Genomic DNA, 22,097 nt, shown 5'->3' on the forward strand with positions numbered 1-22,097 from the left:
TTGCACGGTCACATCTCTGCCAGAGCGGTGCAGTGTCTGGCCCATAAGCATCACGACAGGCGCACACACTGCTCTTGTCATATCCCAAGTGTTGGCCGCACATGGGATGAAGTTAAATCTGTGGCTCATGCGCGTGCACGGAGGGACCCCAGGTTCCAGAGCAAACTGACGGGGCCATCACAGGGCATGCTGACTTTCTGGAAAAGGAGTATCTACCCAACGCCTCCGAGCGCCTTGGCCCGATGCTACTCGACTTTCACATTTGGTCGTGTTAGATGTCCTTCGGTGACAGTATATCGTTGGTGACTGATGGAATAAACCACGAGGATCATGCCCAGAGATCTACGTGCCCGTGGAAAAAGAGGGTGGTGTGAAATCTGTTTCCAAAGCCTGGGAAACTGTGTCGTGCCCATGTCACCTCAGGAACCATGGCCTTGGGAGAATGAAACAGGAACATTATTTTTCCTTTTGAGGTAACACACATGGGCTTCTCCAGTTGGTTTTGAGGGTCTAGGTCATACATACCTATTAGCTTGGTTTGACTTGGCAATTTCGCACTGTTAGGTGACTCTTTTGACTAGAACACTGTGAAAACATTAATAAAATACTCTGGGCATGAGAATGCTTAGGGAGTCCACTCTATCAGACTTTAATCAGCATTTTGCAGACAGAACAATACTAAAATTTAACCTTTGCAATATTTTAAAAGCACATTTCACTGTGAATGAATATTGTGGGATATTCAATCTCTCTAAGAACAAGTTGGTCTGTGATTTAAATGGAATGTTTTTGTTTATTTTTTGCCTCAATTTATCTCAATTTTCAAGGAACAGTTTTTAGCACATGTCTTCAAGATTTTTGCTTTTTCAAGATCTTTCGTGTCAGGTCGGCTAATTTTCATTCTGTTGAGGCCTTTTTGTTTGCTCAAAAGCCTGTCCATGATCCACTCCAGAATATCAAAACAAGAATGGTCTCAAAAACCCTTTTAAGGCTCCCCGCCATCTCTACAGACAGCTGGTTTCATGTGCTGAACAGGGCCCTTCTGGAGGCTTGCCGATGGGCCTCCTGCAGACCACAGTAGTCCCCTAAACAGGACGCACTCCAGTCGGTCTCAGTGCCTTCCCCAAGCCTAGCTCCTGTGGGCTGTTCCTTGCAATGTCTCCCATTCAGTGTCTCCAACACTTCCCACCTGTCAGGGCTGGAAACTTCAGCCCAACTTCCAAACACCAGCCAGGCTGTAAGAATGACTGGCATGCAAGGACCTCAATGAGTACTACTGTACCTGTTTTGAAATATAATGTGGCAAGGGGGATACCTTTGGTAGGCACATGCCAGGAGTATTCCCCCCCCCTTGCCACCCCCTCCCACCCCCAGAGAAATGATGCCACGCAACAGATCGGGTGTAAAGGGAGTTGATTGAGAGAAGGGAGAGGAGTAAGGACCTGGGGAAGGGATAGAGGCAGACAGATAGGGAGCACAATGACAGGCAGATGGGGGCAGGGCCATGAGAACAGACAGAGGGGACAGAAGAGGGAGAGGGGGGCTGTGGGTGTGCGTGGAACAGAGAGTGAGCAAGCTGGGGTGGCGGGAGGTCCTTTTTATCTGCAGCACACCTGGCAGCAGGTGCTGATATAATCAGTTGCTAGGTCCCTGGGAGCAGGCCAGTGGAATTGCCTGTACACTAACACTATCACTACCAAACAATTGGACTTGCACTGATTACAAGAGCAAAACATTCTATTATTATTTATTAATGGATCAGTTGGTAAAGTGTGTGTCATGCAAGTTTGAGGCCCTGAGTTCAATCCCTGCCATCCATGTAATCTAGCTGGGCACAGTGAGGCATTCTTACGCTCGCAGTGCTGGCCAGGCAGATACACTAGGGCTCCTGGGCACCGGAGCGCATCAGGTCCCACTGAGTGACACTGTTTCAAAATGCAAGGTGGACAGCCCCTAAGGAACAGAGCCAGAGGTTGACCTCTGACCTCCACATGTATACTCATGCGTGCACACCTGTGTACATTAATACAGTCATAAAGTTAAGAAAAATAAGTAGGGGTTGGAGAGATGGCTCAGGGGTTAAGAGCACTGACTGCTCTTCCAGAGGTTCCAAGTTCAAATCCCAGCAACCACATGGTGGCTTACAACCATCTGTAATGAGATTTGATGACCTCTTTTGGTGTGTCTGAAGACAGCTACAGTGTACTTACATATAATAAAATCTTTAAAAAACAAACAAACAATACATGCACAAGAAATAAAAATTTAAAAAAAGGAAAAATAAGTAAGTAACCCAAAGAACATTCCTATAAGGAATTATTGATATGTAATTAAGCATGAAAAAGGCTTACATTCAAAACAACCAAGAATATCCCCATTCCTCAGAATGGGTCATATTCTCCTTATCCAACCTGAAATGCTCAGAGTCCAGACTGGTCTTTTTCTGCACCTTGGCACCTGTGTGTGTATAATGAACTATCTCAGGGAAGGGAGCAAAACCCAAACCCGGGGCTCCATTACACTTCATACTGAGTATGCAGTGGATAGTCCAAAGGGAATCTTACGTAATGTTTCTGGTTCCTCTGCGTTGTCACTGTGGACAGCCAGGTGCAGCCTTCCACCCCGTGGGTAGCAGTATGGTGACATTTCATGTTCCCAAGTTTGAAGACTGCAGCTTTCTGACTTTTGGGTTCCAGAGAGTTAACAAACAGAAAGCAGATTATCTCTTTCCAAATCTCATCTAACGCTTGGGTTGGGAAGGTATCAATTCCTTGGCTGTACAATAAATATACTTCATCTGTCTTCTGGTGATTTGCAATGTTTTGTTTTTTTTTAAATCACTCATTCTGGATTTTGTTTTTTCAGTAGCTGGGCATTAATCTTCTCCTTTCTGATGGAGCATTATCATAATGCATAATACCTCTGCATATGTTTTATGATACTTTCCAGTTGTGTCCTCCTGACCAAAGCATGCAGACTGTACCTGTTTTCAATCAAGAACATTTGTGATCTCAGGCAATCCAAGCTTTAATGCAGATAAAATTCCTTTTGGTATATGGCTAGAATCCTTTGATTTACCACACACACCAAGTACATGTGTTAAATAATCTGAAGCGCTACTCAGCTTGGTCATGGCGGGGCGTCTCATCCTGTCTCCCCCTCCGTGAATATTATCTGCTCTTGTGGCTTCAACCACCACTCAGACACTAATGACTTTCAAATCTGTTTCGTGGAACTGGCCCCTGCCCAGCTTCAGACTAATCATTTACCAGACGAGTGTGTGCTTATCTACACAAAACCACTCAAGTAGGTTCCTGAACCAATGTGCAAACCCTTGGATGCTGCCTGTGAACTCGGATGTCTCAGAGTCCTCAAAAATCCAAAAGGAAACTCACTTTCCCCTCCAGGCATGTTTCCTCAGGCCCCAGCCAATTCACAATTACTCAAGACCCTCATGTCTTCATCCTTCCCACCTGACCACCAATCCTACCCCCCAACACCCCTTATTCTTCCCGTCCTCTGTCTCCTTTGATATGACCCTCATCGCTTCTGGTAACTTAAGCCATCACTTAATTCATTTCACAAGGACTTCAGCAATGCATTATCCTCGTGAGATTTGGGGCTTTACAAAGCAGCCACACCCTTCCACCCTCTCCTTCCTAAGGGCATTGATGCTTCGTAGGTCTGAAGCTGACCCTCGTTCTCAAGCAAGGCATTACCAGGACTTTAATTTGCACTTTCCATGTTTATCACAAAATAAGGATATAACAGTCCCCTCTTTCCACTTTCTTTCCTATTGATTTTTAAAGCCTTTGTACAGAACATTGCCTTTAAGAGCACTTCATACCCAGTGTATACTCATGACTTACATGACAATTGGACCAAACTTATTCAAACAAAGTTCTTAGTAAGGACTTACAATACCTTGTCTGTCTCCTCCCCCCCCCCCCCCACTCTTCCTTTATATCCCCAAGAGTAAGGTAAACACATACATTTAGAGATGAACCAGCAACCTTGGCTCAAACTGCTGTTAGTTTCTTTTTTAATACACAGATTAAACCCACTCCTAGGGCTGGAGAGATGGCTCAGTGGTTTAGAGTATTGACTGCTCTTCCGAAGGTCCCTAGTTCAAATCCCTGCAACCATATGGTGGCTCACAACTAGATCTGACTCCCTCTTCTGGAGTGTCTGAAGACAGCTACAGTGTACTTACATATAATAAATAAATAAATCTTTAAACCCATTCCTAAAGGCCTGCTGAAATTGAGGGAGGGAAAATGCTAATTATGCAATCATTTGATGCACTTCAAATGCTGATTCTGGCTAACTCTGCCAAGCAATAAGCAACTCCTGTTTGTTTTCAGAGAGCATGCACCATATATGCCATTAGGGTTGAATCCTCATGCCAACCCTATGAAGCCAGTGTCACCACCCCTCTCTTTACAGTAAGATGCTGAGGCACAGAGAGGTCACACATCTAAGAGGCAGAGCTGGGGACCTGAACTCAGCACCGCCTACCAATCTCAGCTCTGGAACAATGCACTCAACTGTGAATTCACAACAGAAGACCCTGAGACCTCAGGAGTCCAGGGCTCGGGCACCCCTTCCGGCACTAACATGGTAATAGCAGAACAGGACCAGAGCCAGCAGCTGGAATGTTAGGCTTTAGCTCTCAACAGACCCGACTCTGACTCAGGGTAGTCCTTACTGACTTGTCATCAAACTAAAGGAGACAAAAGCAACCCTACAGCCATTGTACTTTCAGCATACCCTGCCTGTGACCTCAAGCAACCAGCAGCTGTGGGCTGTTCTCTCCCCCCCCCACCCTGTCAGGTGAATGCCGCACTGGGAAACATCACCTGCCTCTGTGGGCTCGTGATAATCGCCTCCTGATCTGACCGTCTGCGCCGCTGAGGGGACAGGATGGAAAATAACTGCCACCTTCCTGTCCTTCTTCCAACTCTAAGTATACTTTTGATTAGCCAAGCTCTTAACTGAGCAGGTGCAAACTCAAACACACTCCAAAAGCCAGCCAGACAACGTGGCTGAGACTTGCCAAGGATAGTGGGGTGGCCAACAGCTAACAACCAGAGCCTCTGTCTGTTTTATACAGGAGACAGATAGGGTATCCCACAGCCACCGGGCTTCCAACGGAACTGCTGTTTTTGTGTTACAGAGACCCAGAAGGAAGAGGCAGGGCTGCTGCCCACAGTGCAGGCACCTTCACCTGCAGGTACTGCAGATCTGCAAGCCCTCCCTCTTTCTATTCAGAAGAAGGGCTTGCTATCTTTTAAAAACAAAAACAAAAAGAAAAACATGTGAAATCGCATTTTAAAATGCTAGCAGCCAATATAGGGGGGAAATACCACAGCAGCATTCAAGCCAAACAAAACACATTTCCAGGCCAAACCACTTCTTAGGGCGCCAACTAAGGAGCCTGCCTTAAACATGAAAAAAACAAAACAAAACAAAAAACAGACAAGCAAAACACCGCACAAAACAAGTAAAACCAAACCTGTCTTAAAATACAAATGGTTCTGATATTTGCATTTCAATGCACACTCAATGGGTATATTGTAGAGTCTGAAGCTTTTAGGTCAAAAGAACTCTCCTTTGCCCCCCACCCCCTTTAAATTTCAGAACCCCAAATCCTAGGTATCAGTTTAAACTACAACAAATGCTTTTTCAAAAGAACAGGCAGGAAGGGAAGGGGCAGAGAAGAGGGCAGAAAGAATGGAACAGAAAAAAAAAAAAAGGTTTGGAAATTATTGGCATTTGGCCAGAAATATCTCCAAGAGTCTTCTTTGTCCAGAAGCAGACTGTATCAGGTATCTGTGACAGGCAGCTGATGTGAAGCTGACATGAAGCAATTTAAGGGAGGGTTTATTCTGCCTGTTTTAAGGATCAGGCCAGCAAGGTGGGGAAGGGGACAGTGACTTCCTGTCGCTAATTAGCATAAAGCTGATACTCTGATTCTGTTCCCTTCTCCTTCAGTCCAACTGGACCCGGAAGCAAGGAGGTCCCGGCTTCAGGGTGGGTCCTCCCCACCCCACTCCCTCACTCCCCCACCCCACCCCCCTTCACTTAAACCTCTCTGGAAACACCTTCACTGATACACCTGCTCGCCAGGTGAGAATCCAGATTAAGCGTCAGCACAGCTGTGATCTACACTCCCAACTCCCAGAGATCGATAGACCTGGCATTGATCCTAGATCAGAAAAGTATTGAGAAAGGGATCTGAAAGGGAGGTCAGGTCAGTGCAGCCAGCTGCAACCCTGACCTGATAAACTGTTGGACTGGGAGAGCAAGGGGCAGTTAAAGATGGACCACTTCTTAGGTTGCAAGAGGTCTTCTCCAAAGTTCCAAGGATGCTTAACCTGACAAGCACACTTGAATAAAAGTGATAACGGCTCCTTTTACCAGGATGCTATCTGAAGATGGCAATGAGGACAAAGGTGACAGTTGTCTGTGTGACATTTTTTCATGAATGTGCTGGGTAAAGGAATCCCAGGCATTTTATGTGTGGAAGAGGAAAAAAAAAAAAAAAAAGCACCAGACAGCAAATCCACTGCAGATGGTGATGGAGATGTAAGCAGACCATGCGCATATGCTAATTCAAGGAAACAAATGTAACAATGGTCATTCCAGGGTCCCAGTGGAAATGGCAACAGTGGAAAGGAACAGATACAGGTTGCGGAGAAAACTAAAACTTAGCAGCAGTATGTGGAAAACAAGGTGAAACAGACCCATGTTGAAATGTGGCTGCTGAAGTAACAGTGTAAACAGTGTTTGCAACTCTGTCCTCCAGGGATATTGAAATTGGAAGGTTTATTTTTGGTCTAAAAAAAAAAAAAAGCAACAGATAAAATACACAAAATGATTACTCAAATTATACAAATTCTAGTTCAACAAAAACCTTCCTCTTAAGTGTTCTCATCCCAACTCTGCACAGGGACAAGCTATTCCCTACCCACCGGACCCATCTATCCTGGGGGGTTGTGTGGGGGTCAGCAAGCTCCCAAGAATCTCCAATCATAAGCAGAATGCTTTCTCCATGCTCCAGCCTCAAGAAGCTTTATATAAACGACATGGTGAAGTGAGCACACAGGGCACCTTTTAAGGACATCATAATCTCCCTCTTCTTCAGGGCCACCGTGGTACTGGGGAAGTAAGACTCTTGCCAGAGTCAGGGTGGTGGTGTCTCTCGTAGCCCTCACTTATTGCAGTGATCCCAGCCAATTCCCCCAGGGCAGGAAGCCAGCCATATTATGTTGAAATCATCTGTGGCTCTCCCTGGCCTTGAGGAAGTCCCAATCTGAACAGGGCACAAGTTCTTTGCCATGCTGCACCCCTGAACCCCTTGTCTGTTCCACCCCTTCTTCCACAGCCCACGGGTCAAGTCCAGTACACGTGCGGGGCTCTGCCATTGCTCCACCCAAGATATCCTTCCTAAATCTTCTTTTGTTTCTGTCTCTTTAACAATTGTCGATCTGTCCATCAGATCCCAGCTCATATCTCCTCCCAAATCCGCCCCTCCCATGTGCCCAATGCATATGCTTCTTAAGGCAAACGGAAACAGCTCACGAAACTATTTTGCTCAGCAAGCTGGATGCGATGACTTCCCCCTTAAGGAAAATGTCGTGCAACAAATATGACGGTTTTAATATACAAAAAATGCAGAGGTGGGGGCTGGAGAGGTGGCTCAGTGGTTAAGAGCACTGACTGCTCTTCTGAAGGTCCTGAGTTCAAATCCCAACAACCACAAGGTCGCTCACAACCATCCGTAATGAGATCTGACGCCCTCTTCTGGTCTGTCTGAATACAGCTACAGTGTACTTATATATAACAAATAAATAAATCTTTAAAAAAAAAAAAACACAGAGGTGGGCAAAAACAAAAAATTCAAAAGATACTAAAGCAAGATGGCTACCTTCAACAGCAGTAAAGACACACAATTCAAACATGGAGACATTGACGGACAATGAATGGTGAGTGTGGTGTGAGATGCAGTCCCATGAGGGTTTAGACAAGGTTAGAGAGAAAGAGGTCAGCAGCCACTGGGCGACTGCATGACTGTCTCTGGGGCCATCACAGTGCTTGGGGGAAGTGGAGGGGGGGCAGGTTAGTTGCCAATGAGGAAACAAAGGGGTTAAGTGACTTGCCCAGAGTCTCGTGACCTGGAAAGAACAAAGCCAGAAAAGGGACCCAGGCTTCTGACTGTGACTCCAAGTTCTGAGTCATGTTATGATGTCATTTTACTTGATGATGATGGTGGTGATGATGGTGGTGATGATGATGGTGATGGTGATGGTGATGGCGGTGGTGACAACAGCCGACCAACCTGATAAATCTGATAAGCATTTATTGAGCATTCACTATCTGCTCAAGTCAGTGCCAGGCATGGTGGCACATGCCTTCAGTCCCAGTAGTAAAGAGACAGAGAGGCAGGAGAATCTCTAAGTTCAAAGAGGCCAATCTGGTCTACATAGTGAGTTCTAGGATATCCAGGAACATGTAGACAGACCTCATCTCAAAAAAACAAAACAAATAAAACCAAAAACAACCACAACAAATCGCACGTACTCCTAGAAACTGTTCTACAAGAGGCATTAGACACGCCTGCAAAGCTCTTCACTGAAGACCAGAGCACCTGCCACTCTGAGGGCCACTGAAGGTGCCACCTCCATTCCGGCCCATCTCTTGCTGCACGCTTAAAAGTCTCTTAAGAACATACGCTAATTTATGTAAAACCCACATCCATTTTAAATTGATTCTGGCTCTCCCCCAGATGTTCTATATAGCTCCCACAAGTTCTGTCTCCAGATGTAAGCACAATTTTTTTCTTGCAAGTCTCAGGCATTTTTAGCTTACACTAGAAACAGATTCTTGATTCACAGCCGTCCCCCCCCCCCCTCCCCGCCCCAAATTATTCTTCCTTAATCTTCCCACTATCAAAAAAACGGTACAGACACTTTCCAAAGAGGGCACCCAAAAGCCATAGGCCAGGCAAGGCATTCCACGCCTTTAATCTCAGCATCCAGGAGGCCAAAATGAGAGGATCATCTTAATAAGCACAGTTCAACCACCCCTGAGCAAAAAGGATCCTGCCTCAGTCTCCCCCAAAGCAAGCAAAAGCTCCCGGGCAGGTCCTGATTCACCCCTTCCTGCACAGCGCCCTCCACCTCCTCAGCTCTGAAACTAAACACTGCCCTTGATGCGCGCTGCTAGCCCAGTCTGCCACGCCCACGCCAGCCTCTTGCCAGCTCAGTCAGCAACGCGGTCCTCTCGTCTCCATCCCCACACACTCTGCACAGAGCATCCAAAAATATCCATCAGACCCTGTCGCTGTGGATTTAAAACTGGGGCCAATTCGTATAAACACGTTCTGCTTTCTCTCCCATGACCCTGAGCGGCCCTATTCCCCTTCCAACATCCCGCGCTCCTCTCAGCCGCTACTACGGGGTCCTTCTGTTTCTCGTGTTCTCCTCAGAAGCATCCTCCCCTATGGACTTCTCCATAGGTGCTATGGGTCATTGAGGTTCTGAGTTAGAACTCAATTGCTAGATAAGTCCTCTCCCATCACCCAGGGAAGCCCTGGCATCTACCCTCCTTGCCTTATACCACCGTGCCCAGTTTCTTATCCATCAATATCTGGACACACATAATTCTTGTTTACTGCCCCCCCGCCCCAGAGGCAGGAAAGCTTCACAGGGTAAGACCCACCCCTCCCCCTCAGTCCTGCAGCCCCCAGCAGGTGTGGAGGAGATACGTTAAACACGCTGAATAAATGACTTTATAAAAGGAACATTACGCATAATTGTGAGTCGTGGAAGATGATTACCTTAAGGTACATTTTTAAGTTATATTACAAAAACCATGTAAGTATATGTTCCAACCATAGCTTAATATACTCCGAGGAACAGATACTAAATATATGTCAATCATAGGGCAGCTACTGCTCTGATGAAACATCATGACCAAAAGCAACCTGGGAAGGAAGAGGTTATTTCATACAACAGATCATCATCAAAAGCAGTGAGGACAGGGACTCACCCAGGGCAGTGTCCTGGAGGCAGGAGCTGATGCAGAAGCCACGGAGGGGTGCTGCTTACTGGCTCAGTCCCCAGCACTGGCTTGTGCTGATGGCTTTCTTATAGAACCCAGTACCACCCAGTCCAGGGGTGGCACCGCCCACAAATGGGCTGGGCCATCCCCCCTTGGTCACTGATTAAGTTGCCTTACAGCTGGATCTTACAGAGGTGTTTTCTTTCTGATAACCCTAGCTTGGGTCAAGTTGACATAAAACTAGTCAATACAAGATCTGATTATGCACAGAAATGAATCTATCAAGTATAATATCATAGTATATGCAGTTACCTCTAAAGGCCAGACTAAAAGCTTTAAAGAATTACTCTTAAGCTTTCTCAATTTTTAGGAAGTATTTTAACTGTGTAACTTTAAAAAATAGTTCCACTTTTTTTTTTTTTTTGAGACAGTCTCAGTCTCACTATATATCCCTGGCTAACCTAGAACTCACTATGCAAACCAAACTCACAGAGGCAACTATTCTACCTGCCTCTGCCTCCCAAGCCCTGAAATGAATAGTGTCTATTGTACTGTAAAGATAGTTCAAACTCTAACAACGTACAGATGTAGATGTAGCGTAAAAATAATTCCCAGAAAAGCAATGGCAGCTAATAAAACGAAGTATTTTAAGTATTTTTCTGACTACTCGGTTATGGAACAAAATGATAAAAACTATACCATACGTCTTTAATTTCTGACTCAGGAAAGAGTATGAAAGTCACTAGAAGCTGTGGTTTGAGGGCTAACAGCCCCCAGGGGTCCACCGTGACTGACCGCCAAGGTCTTGGGGCTGGTCGTATTAGAACATGGAACTTAGAGAGATGGGATTCAGTGGCAAGTCTGCTGGTCACTGCAGGTGTGTGCTCAGAAGGAATTGTGGGATCCCAATCTTTCTGATTTCCAGTTGGGTGATGTGGGCTTTCCCATACATCATCACCTCAGTGATGACTAGAGCAGAGGGTCCTCATCAGAACGGAGTCAACACCAGCACCACGCCCTTCACTGGCAAAACCAGGAGCTAACTACAGGTCTTCTCTATAAGTAGCCTGTGCTGGGCATTCCTGAGCAACATTCTGGGGTGAGGGGGTAAGGGCTTTATGCCCAGCGACTATTGCCTTAATTATGAATTTTAAAAGATAAGCAACATAGATTCTCAAATCATGGTTTGTTCATAAGACAGAATGCCTCTCTGCATATTGAAGAATTTTAAGTAGCATGGAGAACATTTCCTGAAGGCCATGTTACAAAATGGAGGAAAAAAAAAAAACCTGAATGTCCAACACACCCTTCAGTATGTGATATGGGAAAATACAGATGAGAAAATAGGATAGTTTAAAGCTAGTCATTCCCGGCTTTGCCTCTTGATATTTAAAAACAAACCTACATCCAGAAGTCCTGCAAACACCACCCCCAGATCCACAGGTCGACAATCAGCTGTGCTACTCTGGAGTTTTCCATAGAGCCTTTCCTTACAGATTTTTTTGTGTGTTGACTTTCTGTCACAAAACATCAAAGAAAACCAACACATAATGGTGGTTTACTGCCCTGATTTTAAAGGTCTGTGCCCACGAGACCTTTTGCTATACCTGTGCCGTGAGGCAAAACACTATGGTGGGGGCATGTGGAGGGGCAAACCCACTCACATCACCTGCGAAAGCAGAAGAGTAAAGAGGGGCTACCGTCCCACAAGGCAGTGACCTAAGGCCCTCCCACAAGATATGGACCCCAACAATACAGCCTGCGGCACATGCTGACAACTCGTGGCTTTGCCTGCAGAACAGAGTCCTCGGTGATTGATCCTGGCCCTGAGGACAGGTTGCTCCATCCTACACTTAGCCAACAGCCTGAGCCTTCGTGCCAACACCGTGCAGCTGCCATCTACACACCCCTGCACATACCCTGCCTCTCACTAGGAGAAATTCTGCAAAGTGACCTGACCCCCCAAGAGAAGCGCATTACCAGCTAGTTCCAGCGGAGAAGTGGGGACTGCAGTGGGCTGTGGGAAACAATGCCGTCCATGAGAGCATAACGTATGACCAAACGTGGACCTTGCTGCTGTCCCCTACCTACGTCTATGACCTCCCATGGGGACCCCATTGTCCACAATTCATGATGGTGTCTTCTTCTAATTAGCTATATGAGGAAATGAAACGTGAAGTCGGCATTTGTCACGAAGGTACCTTTGGTGACAACTGACTCCACTTTCGTCATAGACTCTCTCAACCTGGCATGCGTACTGCAGATCCACAAATCGTGTGCTGTCCGCCACTGTTACTTGGCATTAACATCTCTGCCTCTACCCAGTTCATTAGAGCTAGGGCAGCTACGAATACGCGCGGGTGTGGGCGCCATCGCCCTTGTCTCCTGGGAAGATACAAGCTGGAATCTCTCACTCAGAAGACAAATGCCACGTGTCCTAGATTTATTAGGGAGGGCTCGGCGATTTTGCAAAAGATAAATTTCAAAACAGCATGAGCTCTTCCTCACAGTGGTGGGAGTGTGCCCTTCACGGGAGACGCCATAGCAGTTTTCAGCCTGGAAACCTAAGGAAGCGTCACCTAAGTTGAATGAGAGTCATCTGTAAATGTCAACAAGGTGACGTGACAGAGCTGCGGCTCATCCAGCAGGTCGGACAAGCAGATGGCAGTGTTTGTGTTCACTGAAAAGTGACATCACACGCTTTCTTTTGAAAGTACGGGACAGGAGGCCAGGATCTGCCTCACCTCAGTGACCTCCTGACCTCCTGGCTCTGCAGTGCCCGCAGCTGCTCCTCCATGTCATTCAGCGGGCAAGGGCACCTACCTGTACCTGGGGCACTGTGGCCTATCGGGTGCCTGGCAAAACAGACACACCCACCGCTGACTGAGTCACACAGACCTAACCTTGTAGAATGTCTTGCTGAACTACTCAAGACAACAACAGAAGGAAGGAAAAAAAAATGTCTTTTAAAAAAACAGGCACTAGCAACAAAGGGCATTTGCATCTAAGCGGGTGGAGGCAGACTTCACCAGGCCTGCCGACCTGAGTTCAGTCCCTGGAACCACAATGGTGGAAAAAAGAAAAAGCTCTTGGAGCAGTTAGCCTCTGACCTTCACACACACACTGTGACATGCACCCCCACACTTGCACACTCACGCACAAATACATGGATGGTTTTTCTTAAAACCTTAAACTATTTCCCAATGACCAGGAACAGGGTCCTGTCGGGATGCCCTAGATTTTTTTTTTCACTATCCATGTAATTGATAAAACTATTTTACCTAGAAATACTCTAACATTAAGAACACTTAGTCTCTGTCATTCTACCAGCCAGCTCCAGTTCTACCAGCTCGGGGTATGTTTAGCAAGCCTTCTCCACGGTGGGATGGGGGGGGGGCACGAAACAGGCACGGAACTTGCTCAAGTTCACACAACCGCTGGGAACGGAAACAGAACTTCCTCCCAGCCCCTGCGCTGCCCCACACTGAACCACATGCTTTTTAGATACTGGGAATTCGGGGGTGGGGGTAATGAGCAATAGAACTATTATTGCTTCATGCAGAAATCATCTCACCTAGTGCCTAGACCGATTCCTTGGCATCATCCTGTGAAGTGTTATAGACTCGATCACACATGTATACATGTAGATGCACACTTCAGGAACAAAACTTACATCACCCTACATATGCCTCCTGGTCATCTGGCTTGTCAAATGATAAGTTTTGTGCATCCCCCTGTTGCACTGTCCCTTCATCACTCATGAAAACCATAATCCATTCCTGTTACTGAGCATAGAAGCTGTTTCCACAGTGTAACTAGGATTTTGAAAAGTTACAATATCTTTGTCCAATTGTAGGGGTGGTTTTAACACGTACACTGTCACTGTCGTGGGGCGGCCTCAGCATCTGCAACAACTTTGTTCCTCTGACACATGCCACAAAGTAGAATTCCCACCAAGTTGGTGATCCCTATGGGAAGGACCAGGCTCCCAGCAGGAGCACCCACACACTGGCACTGCTGCGGAGGCCAGACCACGGCTGTAAGCTGGTTTCTACACACATACACACACACACACACACACACTCCCTGGTTTAAATTCCTAGGGGTAGAAATGCCTGACTAAGGGACAGGGCACATTTTTGAGGCTTCTGATGAGTAATACAAAATTGCCCTCCTGGAAAGTTACCACAATTCAAACATCCGCGGGTCATCTGGAAGGGGCAATTTCCAGAGCCCGTGGGGCTCTGCTAGATTTGATTTCAAATATCCAAATTCCAACAAGGCCATAAGGTTTAGAAATTGTGAAATCGTTGACTGATAAGACACATGTAGAAGAAAGGCAAACAATTCGAGGCACTGTTCGATCTTAAAAGTAAACACCTTTTCAAGCAGCAAAGATAAGACGGTAAGGATACCAGGTATTATCGGGTTTACAGGGTGACTCCTGGAAAGTCCAATGCCTGGTCAGAAAGGGACACGATGCAGCCACACCTGCCAAATTTGGCTAGTGCTAGAGTTAGAACGCTGGGTTTCAGAAGTAAAAAACTCTATTTTTTCTAAACGAGAAATTATACATTCGTTCATATTATATAAACATCCTCTCAAAGATAATGTGCCAATCAGACAGTCTCAAAATTCTCGTAGATATTTATTTACATAACAAATACAGAACCCGCTGTGGGCAGAGCACTGTCCCAGTGCTGAGGACACAAGGAAGCCCACGGTGGCGAACCCCTCAGGGAGAGGCTACTCTAGACACGACTCAGACTCCTGTAGGTAACAGTCAGTACAAGAAGGGTCAGGATGACAGTCAGTCATCAGTGACTGTCCCCAGGCAAACTGTGACATCCTTAGGTCTCAGTTTCTTTACATATTAAGCTGCAGAAGCTGACCTGGTGATCCAAAAGGGCCCTCTGGCTCTCAAGCTCCACGGTGTGTCTAGGTTGTTTGAATTCTCGATTTTATATTTTCCAAAGAGCTTATGTTTTCATCTCTATCCAGATCTTACATATATATATACATATGCTCTCCCCAAAAACCTTTTTTTTAAACTACAGCAAAACTGCTGATCATGGTACCTTCAAGGAGTAAACATGGGCTAAAGTTCCAGTCAGATGACCTACACTCCCAACTTTTAACTGTCTCTTTGGAGAAGTTTCTCGAATGTTCTCGCCATATTCACGTTTATGCTCTAAAGGCACGAAGAAGGGCACAGTGCTGGGTCTCCAGGCCTGCTGCGTGCCAACGGCTGGCATCTTGTCAGCACGCCCTAATGTTCACAGTGGCACTCAAACAACCCCACAGGTTACAGCCTGATAGTCCCACCTTCATCCCACCACCACCGGGGCTCAACCGACTCACATGCAGGACAATTACAACCCATCTGCCCTGTTAGCATTTTCTAATCTTAGAAGCGGGAAGCACTTCTCTGTCAGCATTTGTTATTTTCCACCAGATGTTCCTGCTACCACCATGTCAACTGTCCTTGGATCTAGGGACTTCTTACAGGCGTGTGCTTTGGGAAATGAAAGCATAACCCAACCACACAGAGACCTTCAGAAAGAAATTATCGCCTCCTAGTGGCTCTTCAAGGTACCACCACATAACAAGATTATCCTCAATTCTAGACACGGATGCTAATTCCAACTTGCTCAACCTTCTAAGCCAAAAGAATGAATAATAGCCAAAGAACTTCCCACCATGCAAAAGTACATTAGAAAACAAAAACATACACCAGAAATTTCTCCAAGGCTTGTGAGCACAAACTTCAGCCTGCAGCAGCAGCAATGTCTAAGAGAACGCATGCGGCATCACTCAAGACAACCTATGACAATTGGAATTCCTGTCTTTCTGCAACCTGTACAGGGACTGCAAAGCAACTGCTTGAAAGTGCTTGCATTTCTAAACTTTGAAACTCCCCACAACTGCTCCCTGGCTTCAGCCACTTGCTGGAAGTGAAAAAAATGTGTAAAGGACAAAGGCGGTTCTGCTCAAGAAGGAGGTGTGGTAGAACTCTTTCTTTTCTCAGTGTCTGTGCAGGCCGAGTTGGGAGACATAATTATCTTACGTGGAAGCAGGCCACTACCATCAGGTATCAACAGTCAGAATAGGAAAAAAGAAAGAAAGAAAGAAAGAAAGAAAGAAAGAAAGAAAGAAAGAAAGAAAGAAAGAAAGAAAGAAAGAAAGAAAGGAAGGAAGGAAGGAAGGAAGGAAGGAAGGAAGGAAGGAAGGAAGGAAGGAAGGAAGGAAGGAAGGAAGGAAGGAGACAAAAAGAGAGAGAAAGAAGGGGGAGAGAGAGAGAGAGAGGGAGGGAGGGAGGGAGGGAGGGAAGGAGGGAGGGAGGGAGATCAAGCTCTCATTCTGCAAGATTACGGAACTCCGAATACAGAACAGGAGCCCAACAGTCAATCAGCGAAGAGACAAGACTCTTAGCACACAGCTGTAACAATTGCTTGGCATGAAACCCATTTCCCAAGTTTCCAATTAATATAAAGGAACATATATTTAGAATAACAAACAGATTAGGAGTTGGGAAGAGGAAATACCACAAGTTCCTGCTATTTCCTAAAATAGAGCAGGCACACACACATTTCTCCTGTGAGAATAGCATACCTGAGCATGGCACAGGTCACAGGTCACAGGTCAGCCACAGGCCCAAAGGCCCAAAACATCACATACAAGAAAAGCATCTGAATTGTTCGCTCCCATGTAAACGGCTGCTCCGCTGGAATCAAAAGTGAAAATTCGGACTAAATATCTCTCGGAAATCACTGTGATTTACTAAAAGGGGCTGTGTGGTGTTTCGTTTTGTGTTTAGCACTTCCGACTTGAATTTCAGGGCAGAAGAATGAGACTGAAAACCACAATTTGAGAGTGTTAACTGTAACACACACGGTAGGACCAAGCACCAGAGTCTAGATGGAGAACTCAGATAGAGGGCTCCGAAGAATTCTGACAAAACTCAGGCAAGATTATTTCTTAAGGTTTTTATTTATTTGCTCATCTATTCAACAAATAAAGGAGGACAGAGGTGGAGCCTCGGCTGTGTGTGCAACAGGAAACAGCAAGGCCTGTCCCTGAACTCTTGGAGCTTGCATGGAGGAATTCTTCTACCCTAGGCTTCTGCTCTTCTCCATATGCAGCCCCGCCCCCAATCCAAGCACAGGACAGCACCCTCCCCTTCTCCCTAGCACAGTAGAGGCCCTACGGCGCCGCCTGGGTGTTGATTCCTGCAAATGCTGTCTACCTGAGCTACACTTCCCCGTTCTCAAGAATCACAGGTTGCTTCCCTGACATCAGTGCTCAAATCCTACCAGTCTACCCTCAAGAAGCTTCTCAGGCTCCAGGCAGCAGTCCTGGGGTGACCCTAGCTACCCCAGCCACGCCCCTATCTTCCTCAGCCACGCCCTTCTCACCTCAACCACGCCCCTCTAGCTCAGCCACGCCCCTCCACTTGGGGGTAGGGGGGTTGTTTTGTTTCCCTGGTTCTGAACCTGATACCATCTTTCTTCACTGCTCCCTCACTTTTTTTTTAAATCCATCTCCACAATTCAGTCGGAAACTCATGACAGCCAGTCTGTCCCGTATAAGCTGGATCTCAGTTTCCCAAAAATTGCCTGGAATATTAACAGAAGACTGATAAACACCTATTTTTGAAGAACAAACATGGACAGTGTTAACACTTCTGTACTGACACCACAATGTTAGGTCCCATGTAACAAAGACAATGTTCTAACTACTGAGTGGATTGGGTTTTAATTACATTTTTCAAAAGTTCCTCATAGCTTATAGAAGGAGGAAGAGGAGGAGGTAGAGGAAAAGGAGGAAGAGGAAGAGGAAGAGGAAGAAGAGGAGGACACATGAGGCTACACAAAGCAGCAAGCTCCAGTGCCAGCATCAACACCACCTAACCTCTACAACTTATTCTGCTTCCAAAATCACTCTTAAGAGATGCCAAGGACAAATATGTTTAAAAGCATCCTTCCCTTAAAAGTTGGCAGTAACCCTTTCTCCAACAACAAAGGTGTGAAAGCAATTTATTCACATTAGATGCCAGTGGCGCTCAACCACAGCGAGCCCAGACTTTATCCTAATGACAAGCAAATTTTCTGGAACACAAAACCGCTGTCCTGTCTTCAATTTAATAAAAGGTATGAGCCTTCACTGAATATTCAAAAACACTTAAACTCTTAAGATTTTTTTTTTTAATACAGGGTCTCATAATATAGCCCAGGCTTAAAATTCCTTATGTAGCCTAGGCTAGCACAGAATTCACAGAGATCCATCTGCCCCTGCCTCAGGAGTCATGGGATTAAAGGCTCCACACAGGGCCTGGTGGATTATTCTTATAATTGCACTTTGGTTACTTTGTGTTGTCATTAGGAGGATGACTTTAGAGCCTGGCCTTTGTAGCTCTCATTTCACAGCAGAGATGCCACAAATCCCTACGGGTCACTTTGGAGTCATTAAAGCAGAGGATGTGCACTGGGCAGAGCAGCCACCCACTTCCTGCAATGTGAAGATGCAACTCTGGGCCCTGGGAATACTGAAATCCACCTAAAAGCCTCAGAAAAAAAGAAAAAAAAAGTGCTTTACAAAACAACCTCACAGCAAGCTATCAGAAAGAATAGATATCCCTATCAAGAAAGAATAGATATACCTATCAAGAAAGAGAAGCTTAAGTAAAATATGGCTCATTCTTAATGGAGGTCTCAGATGCTGTGTCAGAGGGAGAGGGAGGCGGCTCCCTCAGGGACTGGAGACTGTCAGGACTCAGGACTTCCTGGGAAGGCGAAGATGCTGGTGCAGAACGGGGCATGGCACTATTGCAGTCAGTAGGAAGACAAAAAAAGAGTAAAGTGTTACCAAGCACTGGGCTACACTCAGAGAGAGACAAGAGCCAGTAAACTCCTGCTTTCTGATGCCACAGAGGTGTGGTGGGGAAGAGATGTGCCCTTTACTCTGAACTATCTAACTACTGAATCTTCTCTAATGTTTAGAGGCGTCCCACAAATTAATACGGTAACATCTTCACACGCTCACATATCTCCTACTCCTAACACCGTCCTCAAAAAATGAGTCTTCGGTAGCAAAAGTTTTTAAATCTCAGGGAATTTTCATTTGGTTCTAACAGCACAGTCCCTGAGTCTCATCTCCCTGAGGAAGCTCCAAGTCTCCACTAATTGGAGCAGGGCAGCCTGTGATCTCACCTATTACAAAGCAAATACACCTCGGTTCAACTCTGGCAGGGCAAATAGCTGCTCCGGCCTCCCTGGAAACAAACCTCATATTGAAACTGAGCTTAAGGCTTTTCAAAGGATGAACAAGGTTTCCACCTGGCTGTAAGACAGAAAAGTCAGGGAAAGACAGGAAGAGCACGATCTGGTGTGTTTTAAAAGCACAGGCTAGGCTGAGATTTGAAGCCCTCCACCAGGCTCACCCTAGTGGAGTATGACTTCAGATCTGTGTCAAGATAATCCTGTAAGGGGAGGGGACAGCATCAGTTTCAATAAACAAATGCTTGAGTTTTTCACTAGGGGCAGGGGGGCGGTGCTTTAAATATAATCTGGGCACCACTTTTGGACCCCTGACTAACTTAAGTCACATCGACTCTAAGCAAATACTATTTGCTGAATTAAAGTGAAGACCTTGGCTGGCAAAGTTTAAACTGAAAGTTCTGCTGAAAAATATACTCTAAAGATACATAAAGTAAATGAAAAGAATGTATTCCCATATAACTGTCAGTCAATAAGAGCGCACGTGTCCTATCAGCATCTGACTGCATTAAACACACCTAGGAAAAGGGACGCAAAGATAACACTAGTGTAAATGAAAGACTCCTGTGTTTTGGCAGCTGAAGTGGGGGCCAGAATCACACTCCTCAAACTCTCTCAACACTTGCTGTGCAGTTTTCTGTGCCTCTGGATTCACGATCCCAGCTTTGTGCTTTAGACAACACATCACATCAGGAAAACCATCCATCACGAAATCTAACTTTGCTCGCCTACACTTTAACTTGGAGTTGAATAAGTTTAGCGCCTTCAGACCACAAGCACCTAGAAATACAGACAGGTCAGTCAAATGTACCATCAAAACAGAAAGGACGAGGAACTACTTTTCTGAAACGCTGAGGTTTAGGGGCAAGAAACCATCTGGCAGGTCGTAGCTCCGAAAGGGGAATTAAAGGTCCTGCCCATCCCCCTGGTAACCTCTGGCCCTGGAACTCACTGCCCTTCGCGCCGCACAAGTTTTCGCGCGGTGTAGCCCGCGTGGGCGCGGACTGCAGGGTTGACCCTAGGCTGGCACGGTCAGCGCGAGCCCGAGCGGCGCTGCCCCAGAGCCGGGGACGCGCCCCCCCCCCCAGCACGCGCTCCGGGCTGCCGCGCCGCGCCGCGCCCCCGCACTCACCCGCCGCTCCCGCGCCGCTATCTTGCCATCCCAATCGGCCGCCGCCCCGGGGCAGCCCGGACCCTGCAGCACCGGACTGCAGTCGCGAAGGAGCAGTCCAGCAGCAGCCGCCGTCCTGACGCCCCTGTCCCCTTGCAGGCCGGCTCTAGCGGCCACTGACGACGGGCCGCCGCTGCCTTCTCCCAACCCCGGGAGCCACCGCAGCACCAGGCGACGATAACGGCCGCAGCTACAGCCGAGACGCTCCGGCCCGGACTGCGCGCCCGGAGGCGGCGCCTGTAAGGAGCTTGGCGGGGGGCGCAGCGCCCAGGCCCCGCCCAGGCCCCGCCCCGCGCGCCCCCGTAGCCCTCCCCGTCGGCCCTTCCGCGCGCTCCGGGGCGCGGGCCCGCGAGACCGCGCGTGAGTCGAGCCGCTCGGTCGCGCGCGGGCCCAGCGCCCAGGGAGGTGCCTCTGCCGAGACGCGGGTCGCGCAGCCAGCCTTGCAAGGTCACCGAGAGGCGGCGAGAGCGCGGCGGCCCTGCCGGTGCAAAGCCTCTGGAAAGGCCAGCGGAGCCCAGGCGGCCCTGCGGGAAGCAGCGCGGCTTCCAAACCGCTGTCACTGTGCTTTGCAAGCCTTGCATGGAGGAGGAAACTCGGGTCGCTCCGAAAAGGCACACGGACTCCAATTTCTGCGGTTTTTTTTTTCCCCTTCCGATTTTGTGCATTACCTAAACTGCCCCAAGGCCGAGGTGCTGCCACTCAGCTCCTACTCAGACACCTACTTTCTTGGTGAGGGGACCTCTCAGCTCCTGAGGGCCTGCGGGGGCATCTGAGAACATCCTGGAGCCATCTAGTCGTGTCTCCGAGGCGTGGTGGGCTTATTTGTGCAGAGAAGAAACGGATCCCTTAATGGGGTGAGATTTTTTTCCTCTGTGCATTGTTCCCATTTCCGCAGTTTCACTTGGCCTCGGTGTTCCTCCGGAGTAATGCACCAAATGAAATTGGTAGGAGTGTTTTATGGCGCAGAGTCGTGGTTTGAAGATGTTTACGCTCCTTGCCGGACGCGTTTGATGGTGTTCTCTTTAGCACAATTAATTTTGCAAAGTTCAGAAATGTGCCAGACAGAGCCACTGACACGCAGTCACATGGCTGTACTGACACACCTTCCGTGGAGGGCCGCTTGTTTGTTTTCAGATGTGATTTATCTGGTGCGCCAAGGCCAAGGAGTTTGTGAAGAGACCTTTGACCGAAATTCTAGACTTTTTAGAATCTACAGCAATTTGCAGATTGGCAGGATGAAGCTTATTTTCTAAAATAAATATCCCCCGTTCATAATGTAACTCCAAAATGGGCAACAAGACACCTGAAAATATACTGCCTGGAAAATAAATTCTTAATACTATCTTTCAAAATAAAGTCACTAAGTGTATCTGAGTGACCAACCCCATTAAAGTGCATATTTTGAACACGAAGTGCCTCCTGCCGTCCAAATGACTGTGTACCGAACCCTCCCCCATTTAAGTTGGACCATATTGCTTTTTCTTTATCCCCATTCTTTCCCAAGGTTGAGAAACTTATTATTCATGTTGGAGAATTCTGTCTTTTCTATTAGACACAGCACCTGTGGCTCATAGAACTTTTAGGAG

The 22,097-nt window shown here is 47.0% G+C and overlaps 1 protein-coding gene across 4 annotated transcripts in view; it reads right to left on the minus strand.

The window, feature by feature from the left end:
* The window catches only part of Lifr (LIF receptor subunit alpha), a 70,854-nt gene extending 49,361 nt beyond the window's left edge, over window positions 1–21,493 (minus strand). For 2 of the 4 annotated variants that reach the window (XM_052160138.1, XM_052160141.1), the window contains exon 1: window positions 20,473–20,739. The gene's annotated coding sequence lies outside the window, so the exon portion shown is untranslated. Of the gene's footprint in view, window positions 1–16,677; window positions 16,790–20,472; window positions 20,740–21,233 lie in introns of those variants that run through there. The other 2 variants (XM_052160139.1, XM_052160140.1) reach the window with 2 other exon arrangements.
* Between the last annotated feature and the right edge of the window lie 604 nt (window positions 21,494–22,097).

This window comes from Apodemus sylvaticus, chromosome 16, assembly GCF_947179515.1.
Source record: "Apodemus sylvaticus chromosome 16, mApoSyl1.1, whole genome shotgun sequence".
Taxonomy (NCBI): Eukaryota; Metazoa; Chordata; class Mammalia; order Rodentia; family Muridae; genus Apodemus; species Apodemus sylvaticus.